This window comes from Emydura macquarii, unplaced genomic scaffold, assembly GCF_026122565.2.
Source record: "Emydura macquarii macquarii isolate MOO-44397 ecotype Brisbane River unplaced genomic scaffold, CSIRO-AGI_Emac_v2 contig_1551, whole genome shotgun sequence".
In the NCBI taxonomy this organism is placed as follows: Eukaryota; Metazoa; Chordata; order Testudines; family Chelidae; genus Emydura; species Emydura macquarii.
In genome coordinates, this window is record NW_027131688.1 from 23,630,283 (window position 1) to 23,653,789 (window position 23,507).

Sequence of the window (23,507 nt, forward strand, 5' to 3'; positions counted from 1 at the left end):
AGTCGGTTAGGGGCATCATTTCTTGGGGGAGGGCAAAGTGGTAGACATCATGAAGCATATAGACTTGGGTGGGTGGCAACTGCCCTGCTTGCCCCATATCAAACGATGCCCCTGGAGCTAGTAGGAATGATTTTGCTGAAACATATTTTTTCAGTGAGTAATGTCTTTTGGGCCAAAACAAAACGTTTCATTTTGATTCATCATTTTCCATAAAAAAAATTCAGTTAAAATGTTTGGTTTTCAAAAGCAGAAAAATGGTTGAGGTTTTTTAAATTGAAAAACTAAAACATTTTTGTGAGAAATTGTAAAAAGTACTCTTTCCTGAAATAATTGGCATTTTTCAATAAGGTCTACTATAGATGAGAGAGCAAGAGAGAGAACAACTAAAAATAAAGGTCAGGAAAATTTTGGAAGCACTATATCCTTAAAAACCTCATGGAATTTTTCTTAGTTTGATCCAAAAAATTCTCCCCTTAGATGTAACATGAGAATTTTTAGGAATACTGGTTTGAATTTGGTAGTTAGTGCTGGGATTTTGAAAATGGGGCTTATAATGGGAAGCTACTTGCAACCTTCACTTTGAGGGGACTGGGGCCCCTTCAAAAGAACCACTCAGAAGATGTGACTTGAATACACTATGTATAGTGGAAATAATTGCATATATGTAGTGGACATTTTGGAAAACTGAAGGAAAGTCTTGAGTCTGGTTCCAGCTGTACAGCAAACTGCTAACTACATACACATACAACTTAAAGGTAACAGTATTGTGTTGCATAGATTGAAATTAATAAGAAATATAACGAGAGTTCTGTGGCATCTTAAAGACTAACAAATGTATTTGGACATAAGCTTTCATGGTCAGAAACCCACTTCATCAGATGCATGAAACAAGAAATATAAACATTTTAAATGGAAATTAGGACACTTCTTTACAAAATTGCATCAGGACTGCCAGACTGATACCATAGTTAAACAGATCATTGTGAGTGCCCATCTTGATTCCAACTCTTTAAGCTAATATTATTCCTTAGAGAGACATTGTCAGAACAGTTGTCTAAAGTGCATAGTTGCAGCATAACTAATTTGGTCAATTATTTAAGCTGGTGAAGATGAATTTTTTATTCTGTTATTTATATAAAAAGAAGTTTTTTAGATTATGGCCTCAGCTTCATTCAGTGTAGTCAGCGAAGACTCAGAGTGAAAAATATATAATGAAATATAATAATATTTAGCACTGATATGACTTGCTTACAGGCCATGTTAAAAGTGAGATATTTAGAAGCAAGACAATTCAGGATCAAGGCAATGTTTTTACATAACTAACTTCAATGTTCTTTGGTATTATAAGGTCACACTCTGCTCTGGCGTAGCTTTTGTGCAGCACTAGAGGAGATGGTGTTCAAGGTGCGCCTTTTATCCCATTCATTTGTGGCTCCCATATACAGGGAGCAGCCATTGACTGATTTGGTCTGACCCTGCCTGAAGACTGCTCTAACTTAGCTTGTCTATCTGTGGTCCAAAGGGCCTTTTCTGGCAACCATGGCATGCTCGCTTTTTCCTGATGATATTCCACCAAGGGTGAGGTTCCAGCTGTATGCAACCCAGGGATTCCCCATATGCAAGGGAATCCCAAAGTAGCTAGTTATACCAGCTTTCCAGCAGTTTTGCATCACCAGTGTGGGAACATGATTCAGACCCATAGGGTCCAGACTCACACTTCCCACCCATAGGCATTTTATATGTACTACTGGGAAATATTTACTTCAGAGATTTGGGTTAAGTACAATATTTAGATGGCAATTTTTGTACATCATAGTTAATGTCATATTGTTTGTTTGTATAAAGCCCCAAAGGTGCAAAATAATTTTTGCTGTTAAATACAATTATCCACACTACAGTGTGATAAATTAATATTAAAATCCAGACAACCCACAAAAACAAAAGAATTTGCAGTTAAGATGCTGTGCTATTTTTAATTCCCACTTTGATATCAAAGTATTGCTGTATAGTAGATACAGCGTGTAAGATCACTTCTTGGTTTGAGAGACCCTGCCAGAAGACCATCTGCATTACAGCATTTAATGAGAGGGGTTTTTCTTCTTCTCCATATGCATGTGTAACTACTGCTAATGTCAACAAGAGCTATGCATACATTTGGACAACAGGAATGTCTGGTAGTCTTAACTCAGAATTCTCTTGCTATTGTGCATTTATGTTCATCTTTTAAAGACAGATTTTCATCCATGATTCCAACAGAGGCAAACAAACATGCCATCACACCTGCAAAACATTTTGTTTGCATGTATAAATGGGTAATTAGGCATGCAATTATCCCAGGCACAGGTTTTGGAAGCACAACTGGTTTACATCCATTTTATCTATTTGTCTTGTGGCTGAAAATTGGGTTCTTGTTTCAGATTTTAATAGCACTTTAAAAATACATTAGCTACTGTTGTAATGAAAATTAGCATCACAATGCTTAATATGCAAAGAAAGGATTGCAGTAACAAAACTTACTGTATAGTAACAAGATATATGACAGCACTTACCTCATTATGGCAGCTATGTAACGTACCAAACGTGTAACGAGAATGAAATATTGTGCATATTCAGCAGCTAATTTTCAAATGTAAGTATTTTGGCGTTTGTTCAGCATTGCAAAATGGCATAATCTAGATTAGGGAAGAACTCTGTTCTAAATTATTTATTTTAAAATGAAGACTTTTGTTTAATGGAAATAAGGTCTAATGGATAAGCCACAGGACTTGGAGTCAACATATCTAGGTTTTATTGCCAGTCCTGCTACAGCCTTGTTGTGTGACTGTAACCAAGTGAAAACAACAAGAGTCCTGTAGCACCTTAAAGACTAACAAATTTCTGAGGGCATAAACTTTTGTGGGCTACAACCCACTTAGTCAGAGCTGATCTACAGGACTCTTGTTGTTTTTGCTGTATACAGACTAACACGGCTATCCCTCTGGAACTTGTAATCAAGTGGCCACTTTAGAGTGTTTAAAAAAAAATTGAGTTCAGTGGATCACAATCACAGTGCTTTTACAGCACTGTGACAGGATGCTGGGAGAAACTAGGCTGATTCAGCCCCCTGCCACTGGGGCCCTAATCCTCTGCACACACTCCATCCATGGCCCCACAAAGTTGAGGGACCTCCTCGTCAACCTCCTCCTCGCCTTGGGCAAGGTGGCCATCTACAACACCAGGGAGAGGAGGTTGGCCAAGGAGGTGCTCTGCGACTGTGGGGCCTCCTCCTGTTCCTCAATCCGATCACGTCTCCGAGGAAAGTTCCTCTGGGCCGTGTCTGCTGACTCCTTGGCTACCTTCGAGGAACAGTGGGCACTGTCCGGGGTTCTCTGCTTGGTGTTCCCATCAGGTTCCCTCCATTTAGCCCTTTGACCTTCACGCCCATCCCTGTTTTTTCATTCTTTTTCCCCCGTAATTAGTTGAGTCTGGGTTCAGTAGCTCCTCCCCTTAGGCTGGGGGAAGGGCTTTTAGCTCTATTTGAATTCAGGGAGGTGTGCCCGCCCACTTCCTGGAACCCAAATAGGACTGGGGCCCTAATTGAAGGGAATTGGAACAGGCTGAGTAAACCTGCATGAAATTTTAGTTTGTATTGACTTCGATAGTGCTTTTTATGTAGCCTGTTGTATAACTAGGCAAATATGTCTAGAAGATGAGTGCATGTACCCCATCAAAGACCTCAGTCTACTCCTGCTTGAGAACCCTGGTCTACATGAACTGAAAAGACATAATAAGCTCCTGAAAAGATGCTAGAAAGGCAGTTTTGCAACAGTCACACTGAAGTGATTTCTTCTTCTTTAGGCACATACCATGGGCCTGATTCAGCAACTCACTTAAGCACATACTTAACTTTAAGTAGGAGCTGAAGTCCCATTGACTCAACACCTGAGTAGTCCCAGAACTTTGCTGAATCAGGACCTAAATGATGGGGCGAGGGGAGGGGAAAACATGCACTATTGAAGTTCTTATGGCATCTTGTCTCTAAGAAGTTAGACCAGAAATCCAGCACAGACAGAGGGTTCAATGAAAGAGCAATCCTGCTGTCGCAAGGCAGGTTGAGATGGATCAGTATGCTGCAGAATGCTGTTTACTGCTGTAGTGTTCATGATCAGAGTCCTCAAAATAGAGTTGTGTGGGTCAGCCACATCTCCAGCTCTGTTATGATGCATCTCCAACTGCTTTAGCAAAAGCCTTCTGCTAGCATATTTCTGTGCTCTGTGTCAACAGCAAGTTCTTGCACAAGGTACCAGGACAGATTTCTAGCTGGTGTAAATTAGCATAGCTCTAGTGTATTCCTATCTACAATGGGATCCCACATAACTGCATGATGCATGCTTGGAGCCTAATATTATCCACTTTCATACCTGCCATTCTTATGCTTCTGCATATGTTCCGACAGGACAGAGACCATAGTTTTGCAGAATCTTCAGTATCTTTTTGCTTCACATAAATTGCTTCCTCCATTGGAGGACTTTCCAAACATGAGGCCTGAGGAGCACATGGGGGGGGGGGCGCATAATATTCCTTGGAGGTAATGCCTACACAACAATGTTTTTCTCTTATCTGCTCACAAAATATATGGAGATGTGCACCAACCATGAGTGGCATCTCCCCCCCCCCACAGCTAAAAGGAATGGAATAGTATGTAACTCCCTATTAATTGTTGTCTATTCTATAGTATGTGGGGTTTTTAAATAGTGTGTTTGCAGGTGAAAAATAAAGAGATTAAAGTGCAAGTCTTATAAAATCACGAAGCCACTTTTTAAGTAATGTATGACTGCTTTGTAGTATATATGCTTGGCAAAATTCAATTTTTTTTTTCCATTTTGATGGATAATGTCTGATTATTTTTATCAATTTAAATTTTCACAGTTGCAGGAAGTTATGGTGGGGGTCACAATAACTGCTTAGTGACAGATGAGATGCAAAAAGTTAAGGCTTTAACCATTAAAAACAAATTCTTAATATTTGTCAAAATATACAAAGTAATTTTCTTTAAATCAAACTAAGTTCTCAAACTGCATTTTTCTTACTTTACCTATCCATAAATGCCTGTTACTGGTCAATAGAAATATTTGTGTATGGAGGGAGAAATTGAGGTTTTTACAAATAAAAATAGTCTTACCAAGCCTAATTATATATAACAGTAAAGTTTGCCTGTAAAAAGAAATAGACCAAAAGACATGCTCATTGAACTGTGCAAAGACGCCTTCCCCTGCCTACTGGTGATATAAAACAAAGTGAGATACCCTTTACTATGTAAGAGGAATAATACATTGTTTATCTCTTTAGGTTGGGAGGTGAAAAAACTCATTTACCAGAACACATCTTCTATAATGAAGAAAGATGATTAATAGTAGAGCTGTGACAATAGTTTGCCAAAATTTTGTGTGATCAGATTCAGTTCAGTCCCAGCTTTAGTTAAACAGTGAGTAAAGCTTTTTTTAAATAAACAAACAAAAGAAACAACCAAAGAAACAAAACAAAGCAACAAAAAATAACCAACAACAAGAGTTTTTTGCATGGAATAAAACAAATAGCAATCACTGCTGTCATTGCTCCTCTTTTGCTTAAGGATAAAGAACTGCAGGCAGCTTGGTCAGATGTTTTCCATTAGCTGAAAATAGAAGATCTAGTTAATGAAAGCAAGCCACAACTTGAAAAAAATTCTCCAAATTAATTGTAATGGAGAGTCATACTGCAGTGCATGAGGGCAACTGCTCCAAAACAAAGAGCAAGATTGCAAATCTTGGATTCCTGTAACCTTTGTGGCTTTGCCACGTGGTGAAGGGCCACCTCTGTGCCATTCTCATCGCTAACAAGCCTTCAACGTGGAATTCATCATAGAAAGTATCTGGTGACCAGATGCTACTTTTCCATGGACAAACCTGTGGAAGAGAAGAACTTACAGAAGTCCACATGGATAACATTCTTTCCTTTGGAAGGAGGGGTTAACAGATCCACAGAGAGGCATAATCTTTTATGTATACAGAGTGCTAGGATCACAGGGAATCCTGATCAAAATACACAGATTTTGGAATATCTGCTCCTTCCAGGGTTTGCTCAGTTCTGGCAGCATGACAGATTTGGTAGCCACACGGACTTTGGTTTACCAACCCACTACAGTGTCCTTCTGAAACATGCAAGGAACACTAATTTCCAAGACTAGATGTAAATTTGCAGTTTCATTTGGGAGACATAACATCCAAAGAGAGCCAGAATAGCATGCACCTTCATAAGCCCTGCTCCTCTTCTTCCACACTTCCTTGACCAAATTTTGTACAAATAGCACGTGTTTGTTCTTCACTCAGCCGAGTAGAGCTTTTGACCCAAAGGATGTGGTAAACCCTGGTGATCATGGCCCTATACTTGTGGAAGATGATCAAGAATCATTCATAGTAACAGCTAGTGCAAAATTAGTTTGAAAACAATATTACTGACAGACTTGGAACAGGTGTATAGCCTTGTCAAAAACAGCTATGGAGTTCAGCATAGATTTGTAATGCCTTTTTATAGAGCAGCTGTTTTGCACCAATAAGAATCCCCCAGGGAACATAAAGAACTAGCCAATCCACACTAGTTTAAGGGCCTGATCCAGCTCCCATTGAAGTTAATGGTCAAGGACCAGCTTTTCAAAGGAATCTAGGCACCTAAAGATGCAGATAAGCTCTTAGGGGGATTTAAAAAACACCTCTTTCCTTCCTCATTCCATAAGCGTTCCTTATGTTTTATCATCATTAAGCCTCAGACAGATTGCTCTCCTATAAACTCATTGTCCACTGTGTCCAATATATGCTCAGCACAGCTGGAGGCAGGGAGCTGCAAAGGTGCCATTTGCAGTTTTCCCAATCCTGAAACTGCTCCTATCCTGGCCCTGGGGTTGCTCTAAAGTGCCAGCTATCCTTGGAATGCCTTCAGGATTATTCCCGTATAGCCTGGAGCAGTTCTAGAGCATCTCTCCTCAGTTTCCCCCTCCTCAGGGCTCGTTAAGAACTCTACACTGTTCAAGGTATTCACAAAACAAGATTCCCCTTCTGGGGTCCAATTTATTAAGGCCTTACACAGTTTCAAGTGGCCCTCTAGTTATTCTTATCTAGTTCCATCCCAACTGGCAACAGTCTCCAGATAAATGGGACTCAAAACAAAATCTTAATAGTCTTCCCAGCACAGCATCTTTGCTGGAGTGTAGTCTTCTCACCTCCTTCCACAGCTTGGAGACCAGATTTCACTACAGGCAATCAGCCTTCCCCTACTAGGGTCCTCCACAAGCACATACTGGTTCTTAACAGACAACAATAGCCACTGCTTCCCTTTCCCTCCACCATCTATTTCTCTTTAAGCCTCTTTCTATCTACCCCCAGAGGCCTGAGTGAGTCATATGACCCTCATTTGCCCCAGCTGTGTCACAGGTGTGGCTGAGACTCATCTCCTGTAAAGAGCCAACAGCCCTTTGACAGGCTAACTGGGGACTACCAAAGTGCAGCAGCCTCTCTTCATTCCCCCTCATCCCTAACACACCCAAGCCTGGGAGCTGCATGAGGGGTGTCATAGGAACTATCTACTTTGTCTTTATGTCAGCTGGAGTCTCCTCCATACAAGAGGAATCCCCAACAAGAGAAATTTGATGGCTTTCAAGTCCCTGTGTGGCAGTGCAGAAGCTGAGCCCAGACAGGGCCCTCTATCTCTATTGTGCTGTGTGGAACCTACCCAGTCTTTCTATCCAGGGTACTTCTAGGATTCCATTCACCATAGTAATTAGGTTTGACTTTCACCTTCGAATCTTTGGCTCAAATCTGGTCCACTTCAGTAGTGAATAAGAGTTGTTGCAGTTTGAAGCCCATTTTGTGGACGATATCAATTGATGTAATGCCCTCCATTCCAGTTTCTAGTTGACTGGTGTCCTTATCACTGAAACCATCACTGCAATAAGCCTGTTAATAATTCTATCTCTACATATCTTTTTACCAAAACATATGGAATGAAATGCTTTGTGCTCTGGAATCTCTGGAATATCTTAATTGAATTCCTTAGTTAGAGATCCTGACCCTGAACAAAATATAGTCTGCAATAATACTTTGTGTTGGACCACTCCGTCTCCTGGCAACCAATGATAAATAAAGCAGGGACATCACCTAGAAATCTCAGTTATGATTTTGGATCAGCTTTCATCTTTTCCTTGGCGACCTGTTTCATTTATCATATTACTGGGTATCCCCTAGCTGCTCTATGTACTTCCCCACCACTAACAATGAGAGTTCTGCTAGTCAACAACAGGTCCTGGTAAAGAGGTGATTGAGGATGTGTTCTGTCACCACCACCACCACCACCCTCCTCAAGATAGATAGATTTCCACCACTGGGGAGGGAGGGTTTGCACCCAGCTAGCCCAGAACTAAATCTGTCTTATAAGGTGGCATCTATACTAGATATATTTTTCTTAACATTTCCCACAGTTGCTTCCAACCGTGTAGCTCCACTGGTGGTACTGATGGTGGGAGAACTAGTGTAGACCAGCCACCAGTGTTTTCACTGCTGTGTCATTAAGTCTGTGCAGAGCAGCTGTAGGTGACATTATGGTAAAAACACTGCTGACCTGTCTCCTCCAGTGCTCCTGCTGTTGCTGTGAGTTATGGAGCTCTGAGTGATAGCAAGGAAGTGAAGGCTTTAAGGAAGAAAGTCGGATGTAGGTAAGCCTTTCTCTGTCAAAATTGTTGTACATAGACTTGGTATTGGTCAATACATTACACATGTAACAGTATGAACTTCTAGTTTTGGTTTACTAAGGAAGGATGGGTCAGGGGTTACAGTGCTAGTGTAATACTACATAAACCTGGGATTCAAGTCACTGTTGTGTCCTGACCTTCTTTTAGGACCCTGGGCAAGTCATTTAACCTCTGTGTCCCATTTGTAAAATGAGGGTAATAGCACTCCCCTTGTCCCCTACTACACAGGGCATTGTGAGGATAAATAAATTAAAGATAGGGAGGTGCTCAGATACTATGGTAACAGGGGCCAGGTAAGTACCAAAGGTAGATTTTTCTCTTATGCTTAAATAAAATGTGGATTATTCAGCTTGGACACCAGCAGTTTATACATTTTAAAAGTGCAATCAAGGCGAAACAAAGCATTTGCTATCATGAAAATACATTTACTCTATCTACAAATATCAGCCAGTGACTTACCATTCAACGTACTTGGACCATGTGAAAACTTCTAGAAATGAAAAAAAAAATGTTTTTTACAGTGATGCCTCTTGCCCTTTTAAAAACCAGCCAGATGAGATTCTTTCTACCCATAGGGTTCTCATGCAGTGACAGCTATATTAACCTTTGCTGACAAGCACTTCTCTTCGCTTGCAAAATCAGCTTAGTGAGTGCAAAATTCTTCCAGACTTTAAAATGGTTATTATCAAATCAAGATGCACTAAATGAAAAACAAAACAACTCATGCCTTACAATTACTAATTGTTTTTTAGTGCTGCACTGAGATTACTTTATGTGTTGATATATGATGATGGCGGGGCTTCTGTCCATTTTAGCTAATATTGCAGAATACAGCTGAATTTATGAAATGCAGCTATTTGTTACTGGGATTATTTAGGCCTTTCTACTATGCTCATCACCATGTTGTCTGCACAGTGAACAGCTTAACTGAGCACCAGTGATACAATATATGCTTTGTTTGTTTAAAACCAATAGACATAATATAATCAATGTTACAAAATTACACACACACACACCATTTCCCCTTCCCATGTCTCACATCCCTCTTGTTTGCAAATATGAGATTTCCTTTATATAAGACAGAAATTCCTCCCATATAAAAGGAATTCTTCTTTTCCACCCATTAACCCTGTAAATTAGATGCTCCTCTGAAGCTATGTCTGCCATCTCATAGTACCAGGCTTTTAAACTTGGGATATAAGAGCTTTTCCCCCTTCTCAGGATCAAGCTCTTTACACAACCAAGGGCCATTTAAAAGACTTTATACTATATCCCCAAGGACCAAATTAATACCATGTGGCAAATATAATATAATTTTGATTCAGTCAGTAGTTTCTGATTCCATAAGATTTCTATAACATTTATAATAGTTGATCAGAAATGTCTGATATTAGGACATTGCCAAATAATGTATGTCAAGCTGCCATCCTGGCTACTGCCAAATACATCACTGTCCAGGAGATCAGACGCAGGAATCCAATATACTGTTGAAATGTGTGATGGGATGTCTACCCCTGCATGCAGCTGGAAGGGGTTAAGGTGGCCACGCTGGCCAGTTAACTCCCTAGGCCGCAGCTGGAGAAGGAGCAGACACTTCCTGGGAAGGGGAAGGAGTGTTTGGAGATTGCAGAGTGTGTTGGATGCAGTCATTCCCTGGGAAGAGTGAGGAGGGTTTTGGAACTGGTAGATCCAGAGAGAGAAGGGGAACCAGTGGTAAGAAGTAGTTCAGGTAAGGAGCAGTGAGGACTAGGAGAGGAAAGCCTTGGACTGCTGAGCTGAGGGTCCTTGGAGTGGAACCTAGTGTAGAGGGTGGGCCTGAGTTCCCCTACCAGCCACTGGGGAAGTGGCCCAGGTGTTAGAGACACCAGCCAGACCACAGGTCTGGAAAGACTGCCAATTCCTCAGAAAGGGAGGACCTCAGTGACCTGGCCGGAGGGCCAAGCCATGAAGAGGAGGCTGCGGATCCAGGAGTGGGCAGGGTTACAGATGGAGGCAGGATGGAAGGAAGATGCTACTGGAAGGAGAGTGCAAGCTGGTAGAGCTAATTCCCAGGATGGCCAGCAGGAGGCACGGCTAGCGGTTAGTGAACCATATGACAGTATGGTTTAGGTTGCTGTAAATATATTTTAGACTCGTGAGCAGATTTTATAATCTAACCCAATATATTTTACCACTCTCTTTCATTTAGGGTTCTGCTCCTGTTAAAGGGTTGGTCTCTAACTTGAATTCCCATCCTTCTCTGTGGGGCTGAAATGTGCAAGTCAAATAAGGGAACACAAGTAACATAAATATCTTGAGAGACGATGAGAGCAGGGTGCAATTTTTATACTGAAAAAGCAATAGGAAATGACTTAGCTGAAAGCAGAAATGCAAACAACCTGAGGTTACATGATTGCTGATTGCTTCCCAAGTTAAACTGTTCTACAAGGATGCAAAGGTAATTAGCAGATCTTGAGACAAACAGTCCTGACCTGTTATATCTAAGGGTATACAGCCTTTAATATGAATATTGTATAGTCTTAATTTAGCAGATGAGAATTCTAGGAGCTAAACCAATCATTTTCTACATAACATTATACTTCATAGTGTAGTGCACATGGACAGATCTGCCACCTAGACTTTGCAAAGCTGTTACTCATATCTCTAATGGTCCTCCCCTGCCTGTGGGAGACCCACATAAAGTGCTGTGACCATTTGGCTTAATGCAATTACAATTATGTTTTGTGACAATGACCAAAAAATAAAATCCAAACCTGGATAACTTGAAAATTTTAGAATAGTTTCTTATTGATCAGAGGGGGGCAATATCTTGGTACCATTTAAATCAATGGCAAAACTCTCAAAGACTTCAAGGGGGCCAGGATTTCACCCTGGATGATTCTCCCTCTAAGCCAATTCACTCCTTAAGTAAGCAGTGAAAGTTGTAGCATGCTTTACAGCTCAAGGACCTAATCATTGCACAACACTCATCCCCCCACTAGAGCCTGTGCCTCCATACCTTTGCTCTGATGGTCCCAACCCAGATGAGACCCTTCACCTGACAACCAGACGTATTGTGGGGAAAATGCTGAGCTCCGGAGGCCCTGCAAAGAGTAGTAATGAGATAGGGCCCTATCATCCCCTCCCATCAAAATACATAAGTGATGATAAATTACCCATGGCATATCCCACTACATCATAAGGAGCCTCTTTCCTAGTGGGATTTGGTGAACTGACTGTAGAAGACACCCACTAATACCCCATCTGACGCTTTATGGCCATTGATCCACAAGCATTTCTGAACATTTCTATTGAGTTATCAGTGACTCAGAAAGAGGTAATGCCATTGGCGACACAGAGTGCCACTCCTCCCCTCTTTTTGCCCACTCGATCCTTCCTGACTAGGCTACAGCCACTGATTTTAACATGCCAGTCATGCCACTCATGCCACCAGTAATACCAGCTAGCTTGAATGTATGCTCATAAATGAGCAATTCCAATTCCTCTTGTTTGTTAGCCAGGCTCTTAGCACTGGTGTATAGGCAGTTAAAGAATTTCCTTTGGTTCCTTGATTAATTTTGTTCTCAGCATCTTGATTCTATGCTAAACGAGTGCTCATATCTTTTTACTTTCCCCTTTTGTTATTAGTTTAGTGCCCTCCTGACTGCTCTAGCCAGCCTGTCCCCAAAGAGATTGGTTCTCCTTCTACTGAGGTGGAGGCCATCCAAACTATACAGTTCCCTCTCCCCATAGAAAGTGGGCAATGTAAGTATGGCCCCTGGGCGCCAGAGACCCACTGTACGCCACTGGTTGTGACCGCTCTGGACAGTCACACTCAGCTGCACCATGGCTACATGCACAGGAAACAGCTCCTTCCCTGAAGCCCTGTGAAATTTTGAAATCCTATTTCCTGTTTAGTCAGCATGGGGAGAGCTTTGTAGCCGAACTGCTCATGGTGACTGCACGCCCCAAACGCGCTCCAGCATGGAGTCGACCAGAGGTCTTGGATCTCTTCAGCCTATGGGGCAAAGAGTCTGTCCTGGCTCAGCTCCGAGCCAGCAAAAGAAATTTAGATATCTATGAGAAGGTATCGTGTGGTATGGTGGAGAAGAGCCACAACAGGAATGTGCAGCAGTGCTGTGTTAAAATCAAAGAGCTGAGGCAGGCATATCAGAAAACTAGGGAGGTGAAGAGTCATTCTGGCTCATCACCGAAGACATACTGCTTTTATGAGGAGCTGCACACGATTCTCGGCGGTGACCCCAGCACTGTGCCACCACACAGCATTAATACCTCCAAAGAATCCCAGTCCAGGATGAATGGGAAGGACCCTGTGGACAAAGAGGAGGAGGAGAAGGAGAACAGAGGGCAGGAGAGTGAGGTATTCATTCGCCCTGTGATCCAGGACCTGTTTGTTACCCCAGAGCAGCCCAGCCAGACGCAGGACAGTGTTACTGACCAAGATGCCAGGAAAGGCACATCTGGTAAGTGTGTATAGCAAATCGCATTTCTGTGGTTATGTCCCCAGTCCAGCTTCTTATTTGTGGGAAAAAGGAGTTTGTGTTTTTGTGGGGATGGGCTTCCTGGTTGTTGGTCCACTGAAGCAGAGGGTTACCCGCCGAGACAGACTATTTATGTGCACAGGGATGCTCTGAGTATCCTCCATGGATATCTCCAGGAAACTCTCATGTAGGTACTCTGCAATCCTTTGCAGAAGGTTTCTGGGGAGGGCAGCCTTATTTCTTCCACCACCGTAGGACACTTTTCCCTGCCACTCTGCTATTAAATGAACAGGCATCATTGCGGAACACAGCATAGCAGCATAAGGGCCAACCCTATACCCTGATGCTTGCAGCAAATCTTCCCTTCTGCCTGCATTACCCTCAGGAGACTGATATCACACATGGTCACCAAGGGAATGTGGCTCGAGTTTACAGTACCCAACCAATATAGTCACTGCGTGTTATTCCCCTGCCATGGACGGTGTCCTGGGCCCCAATACAGACAATTCCTGGCCATGATATTGTTGGCATGGGTGTTAGGGGTCCAGGAACAGGTGCCCCTATGTTTTCTCCAGCGACACTTCACCCACACCCTCCTCCAATCCCTTTGGACCACCTCTTCCCAAACCAGTCTTTGGGGTGGTAAAGGGGAGCCCAATGATCCTTCTTGCGTAATTGTAGCACCAAATTCCCCAGTCCAAAGAGACTTCCCTATAATGGATGCAAAGGCCCCTTACTTACTTACTATGGCTGGAACACCACTTCGACCTGTGCAATAGGTACTGATTGGTATGCAGGTCTGGCTTTGCCTTGTGAATATAAAAGGGAGTTCTTTTTACATTGTAACATTTCTTTTCGTCCATGGGACCAGCTAACAATGGCAACTTTGTGCTTTGCTTGCCTTACAGTGGACACTTCGGCCTTCACCCCACCTTCCACTGCTGCAGAGCGCCTTTTCCAGATTAGAAGGTGGAAAAAAACCAAACTCAGGATGACATGTTCAACGAACTAATGAACACCTCCGCGGCTGCTGACACAGAGCTCAGAGCCTGGAGGATGTCATCGTCAGAGAAACTAAACATGGACATGGAAAATCTAAAATCAGCACAGGAACAGGAGTGTGCAACACAACAGGAGATGTTGCATATTATGAGGGATCAGTTTGACATGCTGAGGCGTCTGGTAGAGCTCCAGGAAGAGCAGCGGCAGGACAGACTCCCTCTGCAGCCCCTCCAAAACACTCAAACAACAAGCTGTTTCATACCCGCCACCCACCCCCAAGTGCTCTAGGAGGAGGTTGAGCAGGGTGTAGTCCGTGCTCCACTCCATGCCATTGGATGGGAGCAGAAAGAGGCGACAGCCCCTTTAAGAACTGGGAATGTGTGTGCTTTGCTGCTTTCACAGTCACACTTTGCTCTGGATGGCCAAGCAGCCTTATGAGAATGTTAAATTATCTTCCTTTCCCCACATTGTAACGGGTCACCAATAAAACTGTGCTGCTTTAAAAAACATTACCCTTTATTCATGGAAAGCGCAGGGATGGTCGGCGGGGAAAGAAGGGGAGAGGACCGATGGTGCGAGGGTGGGGGATGAGAAGCAAAGACACAGCACTGAGACGTACATTACTGCGGGTTATTGCAAAAACAGGTTTTCAATGCTTCCCTGAGGTGCAGCGCTCTGTGGTTGGCTCTCAACGTAGCACTGCAATCTGGCTGCTCAAAATTTGCAGCAGCTTACGAGCCTTCACGACCCAACCCTGCGGGAACTTTCCCCCCTTCTGTTTCGCACACATTATGGAGCACACAGCAGGCAGAGATAACAGCGGGGATGTTGCGTTCCCTGAGGTCTCACCTAGTGAGCAAACTGTGCCATCTTGCCTTTAAGCGGACAAATGCACATTACACCACCATTCTGCATTTGCTGACTGCATTATTGAAATGCTCCTTCTCGCTGTTCAGATGCCCGGTGTAGAACTTCATTAGCCAGGGGAGCAAGGGGTAGGCAGGATCCCCCAGGATCACTATTGGCATTCAACATCGCCAATATTTATTTTTGGTCAGGGAAGAAAGTGCTCGCTTGCATCTTTTTTAATAGACCTGAGTTCCTCAAGATGCACGTATTATGCACCTTTCCAGACCACTCCACATTGATGTTGGTGAAACGTCCCCCATGATCCACAAGGGCCTGCAACACCAGTGAGAAGTATCCCTTTTGGTTTATGTACTCTGTGGAAGGGTGGTCCAGTGCTAAGATAGGGATATGCGTGCCATCTATCACCCTGCCACAATTTGGGAACCCCATTGCAGCAAACCCGTCCACTATGTCCTGCACGTTCCCCAAAGTCACTACCCTTCTTAACAGAAGTCTATTAATGGCCCGGCACACTTGCATGACAGCAGCTCCCACAGTGGATTTACTGACTCTGAATTGATTCCCAACTGACCAGTAGGAGTCTGGGATTGCTAGCTTCCACAAAGCGATCACTTCTCCACTGTCAGAGCTGGTCTCAAGTGAGTATTCATTCGCTTCTGGGCTGAGGACAGCTTTGAGCAAAGTTCAATAAAAGTGGCCTTTCGCATATGAAAGTTCTGCAGCCACTGCTCATCATCCCACACCTTCATAACGATGTGATCCCACCAGTCACTGCTTGTTTCCCAGGACCAGAACCGGCGCTCCACCAACTGAAGATGTTGCGTGACAGCCTGCAGCAAATGGGAATTACTTCGCTCTATGGCTTGTAGCAGGGAGGCTTCAGTAACATCGCAATTTTCCACACTGCGGCTCCTGTCTGAGCCTTGAAAATAGTGCAGGATAAATTGTGAGGTATTTGTGATGCTCACAATGATAGTGCACAGCTGAGCAGGCTCCATGCCTCTCCGGCAATGGCGTGCGCACAGCAGAGATGGAAAAATGACACAAAAAATGTTCGTCTCTTTGTTTTGGACAAGGGAGGGAGGAAGGAGCACGTTGTATCATGGGAGTAAGACAAGCTTCACAAAAGGCACTGCGGGTAGTTGTAGTGTGGGATAGCTACCCACGGTACACTGCTCTGATTATTGATGCAAGTGCGGCTGGTGGGGACGCAAATCCCTGCCGCAATGCGCATGGTGTGATCATGCACCTCTGACTTCGTAAGTTCGGCGGATGAAAGTCAACTGAAATTAAATTGACTTCACTCCGTAGTGTAGCCATGTCCTGACTCTACACCTCTCATGTAGGCATAGCAGAACAATTATGTTGGCGGGAGGAAAATTTTAGCATAGACACTTACATAGTTAAGTCAGTGTAAGCTGCCTTGTGTCAACCTAACTCTGTAGTGTATATCAGGCTAGTGCTTTTTCCTAATCTACCCGTCTATCTAGGCATTAATAGATTCCTCAATCATTGGTGTATCCTGTGACACTCTGTGTCCGAATGAACACACCAGAGCCCCAAAATTACCACTGTCATTTAATTGTGGTATGTTCTGTACAAAATATACCTTCTGTGGTATTATTTTATAAGTTTTGATCTGCTAAACTTTAATATCCAGGTGAATTGTATGTGCTATCATAGGTGAAGTTATACAATATTATTGCATATGTTACTAGAACATGTTGTCAATTGGGAAACATCCACAAACCAGCTTTTTAGGTACAACAATGAAGTGGCCAGATGTGCTCATGGCCCATCAAGGATGGAATTCACTAACAGGGATTGTTTACAATGGAGACTTTACTGAGGAAGCATGTAGACAATGGACCCTGACTGATCAGTGAGGATGACCCATCCCCCCAAGTCACATGCATGGACTTTTCCAGCAAGCTAAGAGTAGTATAAAAATGGAAGAGTGACATCATCACTTGGCTTCTCTCTCCCTCCAGCTCAACACCTGAAGAACAGCTAGAAGACAAAGAACTTAGGACTGTGGGAGGGGTGGTCCCAGCAGTCTCTGCCTGTGTACTGAAGAGCTGTAACTGAAGAGCTTGTGCCATCTCTGAAGGTGAAACATTTCTAGATTCAAATCCTGTTAGTGTGTACACTTTAGGCTGTGACCTTATTTGTATGGCTTTGATAACTATTTCTAGTCTCTTTACACTTACCACTTATAATCACTTAAAATCTTTTTTTCTGTAGTTAATAAACTTGTTTAATGTTTTATCTTAACTAGTGTGTTTTTGAGTGAAGTGTTTAGGCACTCTCAACTCAGATTAACAGGATAGGTGCATATTCTCCCCCACATTAAGGGAGGGACTTATAAATGAGCTTCTACTAAACAAATCTTTGGCCAGTAAAAGACGGTATAATCTGGGGATGCACTTCTGTAGTGAAGAGCTTGTGAACAGTGGGGGTTACTGGCTGTCACCTTGCTCTATGGTGGGTGCATGAGTGGCTCAGGCAGAATATTCATGTGTCTCAGGTGTGTCGCACAACCTGCTGTCATGTTGCATGATAACAGGGTCCAAAGGGGCTGGTTGTTGGCCATCGGCAGAAGTCTGGTTGGAAGTCAGCCCCAGACTGCAAGAGTAAGGAGGCTTAGCAGTTCCCTAGATTCAAGCTGCATCAAGCTGCATATTCATGACAAATCCACATTCAAAGTCCCAACTATAAATGTCCTGACATCAACATACCCCTTTGCATGAGGTCAGGCAGGCTAGTATAAGCGAATCAAATCCCTTCTGAAGATCCACTTTTCCCAAGAAGTGAGTCAGTCATACAAACTGAAAAGACTCTGAGCTATTCCAAGTTTCCTAGAACATCCTATCTGCTTCTTGTCTTTCTTGCTTAGACCGTATGCTCTTCCAAGCAGGATCTGATTTCTATTTTATATCTTGTTCAGCTCTGTGCACATTATTTGTTAAACACTGACAAATAAATCACCATCATTTGCTTTTCAAATTTTGGGTTGCTTCTTATTTTACCTGAATTGTCTTGTCCATCTGAAATAAAAAGAATGAGAACAAAATATTACTCATAGACTTTAGGTCAGAAGGGATCAGCGTGATCATCTAGTCTGACCTGCACATTGCAGGTCACAGAACCTCCCGCACCCACTCCTACAATAGACCCCTAACCTCTGACTGAGTTACTGAAGTCCTCGAATCATGGTATAAAGACTTCAAGTTACAGAGATTCCACCATTTACACTAGTTGAAACTTGCAAGTGACCCATGCTCCATGCTGCAGAGGAAGGTGAATCCCTCCTACTCCCCCAGGCTCTTTGCCAATCTGACCTGGGGCAAAATTCCTTCTCGACCCCAAATATGGTGGTTATACCCTGAGCATGTGGGCAAGACTCACCAGGTAGATACCTGGAAAAGAATTCTCTGTAGTAACTCAGAGCCTGCCCCATCTAGTGTCCCATCTCCAGCCATTGGGGATTTTTGCTACTAGCAGGCACCGATGAGCCACGTGCCATTGCAGGCAGCCCCATCATATCATCCCCATTCCCCTATTTCTCTGCTTTAGCAGAAATATTTTGGAAATTTTGGCTCATATATTCATTTCTGTCAATTTGTATTACTCAGACATTATTTGTACAGCTTTGGGAAATTAACTGAAAAAGCCTCTACTAATTATTTTGGAAAGTAGAATGCTTAATATTCTAATGAGCTCTAAGATCTAAAAGATTTTTTAATTTACCTTATCTAGGTTTTTTGATGAGTAGTCATCATAAGAGATACTTTCAAAGGTCAATAGGGATGGAATGCACTATTAAATACAGATTAATCAAGGGAAGAATGACAATTGAATTACATTTGTATCAGTAACCACTAAACATGGGTTGATATTATTTAATGTTAAGCAAAGATAAAATATCACTCCAAAACAAAAGATTATGATCTATAGCTCTGTTTCAAAGTGGTGCACAAAATGTAAAATAAAAACAAAGGCCCAGATCTTTGGCTGTGGCTGAAGAGCACACTGCGACAAGTTGGAAGGCAGGGAGAAGTGGGAGAGTGCAGGTGATATGAGAATTTTTGGCACTCCATTGATCCTGGGCCAGCTATGTGCCTGGCCAAATCATGAGATAAATTAGAGCAGCCATAGGGCTGTGATAATATATGCTGGCTCCAATGACTCCAAGGAATTATAACAGCTGGAGATTTCTATGGTATAGGACAGCCCTAACCACACCTCCTTTCCCCAGTTATGCCCCCTGTGGAGAATCCGTCTACACTGCGGTCATTCGCCAAGGACCAGTTACATTGTCTTTAGGACTCTTTGTTCAGGTTGAATGTCACAAAGTGGCCCTAATGCTGTTAAGGGTTGGGACATAGAGATTTTATACACGTGGCTTGTAAATGTAGAAAGCTTGCAATGTTCTGGTCAAAAGTTGTCAAGCATATGTAAGCTTTGCTTGATGCATTTGGTTTATTTAATCCATATGTTTGCATTTTAAATAATTTAGAAGACGTTATATTAAACAGACATCAGGGAAAATGGATGGGAGTGCATTCTCAGTAGCAAGAATTTGTATAATGAGACATTGGAAAAAGAAACTGGACCTTTAAAGTCAGAACAGATTAAGAGCATGAATACATGTATCCCATGAGAACTTATTACCAACTCGGAGAACAGCCAGAGACCTTCAGAAAGAAACGGAGTCCAGATCTGAGTTCAAATATCATATCATTTCAATTGTAAATATACTGTTTATTAGAGTGTTTACAGTGTAGATGTGTAAAGCTTTTTATTTGGTTCACCCAATTACCAACATTGTTTTATATTTATACGCAATTGATTATACGATGTGGTTGCCTGTGATAGCAGGGGACCGGACCAGAGAGGTCCCCTTCAGACCTATGTTATGTTGTTGTACGTAAGTATGCTTTATAAGAGATTGTAAACTGGAGTACTGTGTCCAGTTCTGGGCACCACACTTCAGGATAGATGTGGACAAATTGGAGAAAGCCTTGAGGAGATTGACAAAAATGATTAAAAGTCTAGAAAATATGACCTATGAGAAAGATTGAAAAAAATGGCTTTGTTTAGTCTGGAGAAAAGAAGATTGTAGGGGGACATGATAAGTCTGCAAGTACATAAAATGTTGTTATAAACAAGGAGGTAATAAATTGTTCTCCTTATCCACTGAGGACAGGACAAGAAGTAATGGCATAAATTGCAGCAAGGGAGATTTAGGTTAGACATTAGGAAAAACTTCCTAACTGTAAGGGTAGTTAAGCACTGGAACTAATTACCTAGGGAGGGTGTGGAATCTCTGGAATTGGAGGTTTTTAAGAACAGGTTAGACAAACACCTGTCAGAGATGGTCTAGATAGTATTTAGTCCTGCCTTGAGTGCAGGGGACTGGACTAGATGAACTACTGAGGTCCCTTTCAGTCCTATGTTTCTATGATTCTGTGTGTTATTTAAGTACATAAAAATCATATAGTTCTGAAAAACAAATGTTTTTTTGTGTATATTACATGGCTCCTTCATTTCCTGAAGAATCTTTGGTGAGGGACCTTGTTGAAGGCTTTCTGAAGACCCACGTACACTATATCATCTGGATCACCCTTATCCACATACTAGTTAACTCCCTCAAAGAATATGCAATTTAAAAAAAACCGCAGAGGAGTTTAAAACAAACAAACAAATGAAATTTTTCTATTGGTCTTGCGTTTGACATTAGGTTATTCTTTTACAAAATCTGAATTTGGGGCCAAGTTTGACCTGACAGTGACCCTGTAACTTTAAGTTTAGGAAGCTGTTTTCCAACAGTAGTATGAGATTTGCATCTTGTGTAGTTCAAGAAAGTCTAAAAGACTCTGCTTCAAGTCTCATAAAACATAAAATAACCTGCGTCCTTTTTCATTTCACAGACCTTCAACCCATATTTCCCTCCCATAAAAGTTCTATTTTCTTTGGCCAATATGTTAGCTTGAGCTAGTCACTGTAAGTTATGAGGTTAAGCTTTACCAACTCCTTACAAATAAGAATTATGATGTTAGTCACACACAAAATGGATGAAAGAAAGGTTCTATAAATGGTCACTGTCTCCATTGCTCTTTGATCTTTCTGCAGCAGGGCCAACATGTTTCCCTTTATGTTCCAGAATAGAGTGATTTAAAAGTTGCCTTTGAGCAGTTCAGCATTAGTCTTGCATTAGACAGGAGATATCCCTGCTACAGCTGTGTGTGAGATTTGATGTCAGCCCTTATATCGTGAACTGCTTTTATCCAGCTCAGGGCAACAGGCTTTTAAATATCATCCATCAACTCTGTGTGCCACCTGTGAGACATTGTTTTCAGCAATTCTTCAGAAAAGAATGACCACTGTTATGTGCTAGGGTGAAAGAAGAAGAATGATGTGAAAGCTGGATTTCACTTGATGAATTATGCTACTAAAGTAACATGTGGACAGGCAAGATCTAATGAAAGCTAATGGTTTCATTAGCTGCCCAAACTTTTTGTACATTAACTAGCTGTGTTGTATGTCAGGTTCACTGTATAAAGTTAAGAAGCCTTGTAAGTAAGGATTTGAGAGTGTCAGGCACTCAGCACTTACCAGGACCAGGCCTATATTTAGCAATAATACTACTGCTAAATAATAATGTATTTAATCTATATAGTGCTATTCATACAAAGGATCTGAAAGCAGTTACTAGCTATAACAAATATCACTTCACCCACCAATGAAATTAAGAAACATCTGGGTTGGAACGTAAAATGCTATGAATAAAAGTGTCATTTTTATTTACCACTTTTTAACAGAAAATGATATTAACACCATGCTTAGGGCCTAAACTCCCATTGACTTCAGTGGCTTTGGATCAGGCTTTTAGTGCTGACTTTGTTAAGAAAGAGTGTATGGCAGCTGTGGTATTGAGGGTTTTAACCTATTTTTAAAAACCAACCTACTAGATTAATTTTTAAATATTTTTAATGGTGTGTGCTGACCTGAAGATTCAAAATGGGCTTATTGTTTACCTGCGCTTTCTCCATCTGTTTGTTGTATCCATCTGTCTTCTTCTGTCTTATACATATATTGCAAACTGTTTGTGGAGAGGGGCCATCTTTTTACAGTTTGCTTAGAACAGTGGAGTGGGGTCTTTAGCCACCATCACAGGACAAATAAATAATGATAACAGTAATGGTGGGAAGTTAGTGACAAGTGCTGGCTTGACAGCCCTAGAGGCTGAAATCCTCTGTTTATCCTACAGACAGTTATAGTATGGATAGCGCCAATGCAAGCTTCTCCCCTAGCAGTGTGCCCCAACGCTGACCTGAAAGGCACCTCCCCTGTCACCCATTATAGGGGTGACATTGTAATTAATCTACCTCCCAGTCTATTCAATCATTGTCTTCTTGGATGAGACTGCTAATTGGGGTTCTTATTGTGGTAACGTTGAAACCTGTCCACCAGGAAACTGACTGAGGACACCAACTCATTTCATATTGCCACATAACAGCTGTCAGATGGTAATGACTTTCACTCACTGCCAACCTTGCCTGGGTTTGAACCAGTAACTTAGACACAAAAGACTCTGCTCTTATTAGCCGCAATCCCCTGAGCCATCTAGTCCCCCAGCAGCAGATGTCTCATATGTGAGAGTCAAAACAGAGACAATCGTGTCTAAAAATATGGGATGAATAAATGTGTGTAAAGTATTAGTCTTAAAGCATTAATTGATGATATTGCACCCATTGACATAAGAAAGCTCTTATTGATTTTAGTGGATGCAACATCTTAATACTTGGTACCATAAATCCAGAAGGTTATGATTAAAAGCACTAAAATGAAAATGAAATACTGGCTTTACACCCCTATGAGCAGACAAACCCTAAAGCCATTCTGGCTGCTTAATGCTGTTATAACTTTCATGCAGTTAGAGAGGTACCTGCATTTATGTCTCTTAAATACATATCATCCACCTGGGTTCCACTAAACAATTACACAAGGCGTTTTCAAATGGAAAAGTCGCTTGATTTATTTATTATATTAAGATCCTTAAGGAGGGCCAGTCATTGTGGCTGGGAAAGAGACATTGGGGCAAATTATCTGCTGATGTAAATGGGTAAAACTCTACCGAAGTCAGTAGAGCTACTCCCATTTATGCCAACAGAGAATGTGGCCTATCTTGTTCACAATGAGACTCTGTCAGTGAGGCTAAAATGACACAGATGTTGCCATCTAATGTAACTGATAAAGTATTGCAAAATAATCAGCTTCTGAGAAGATACATAAAAGGAATGAAATACAGCAGCCAAGGACAGATTGGTATGGCACCATTTCATCAGGAGCCCAATCCTGCTAACACTTACAGTTGTACGTGCAAGTCCTAG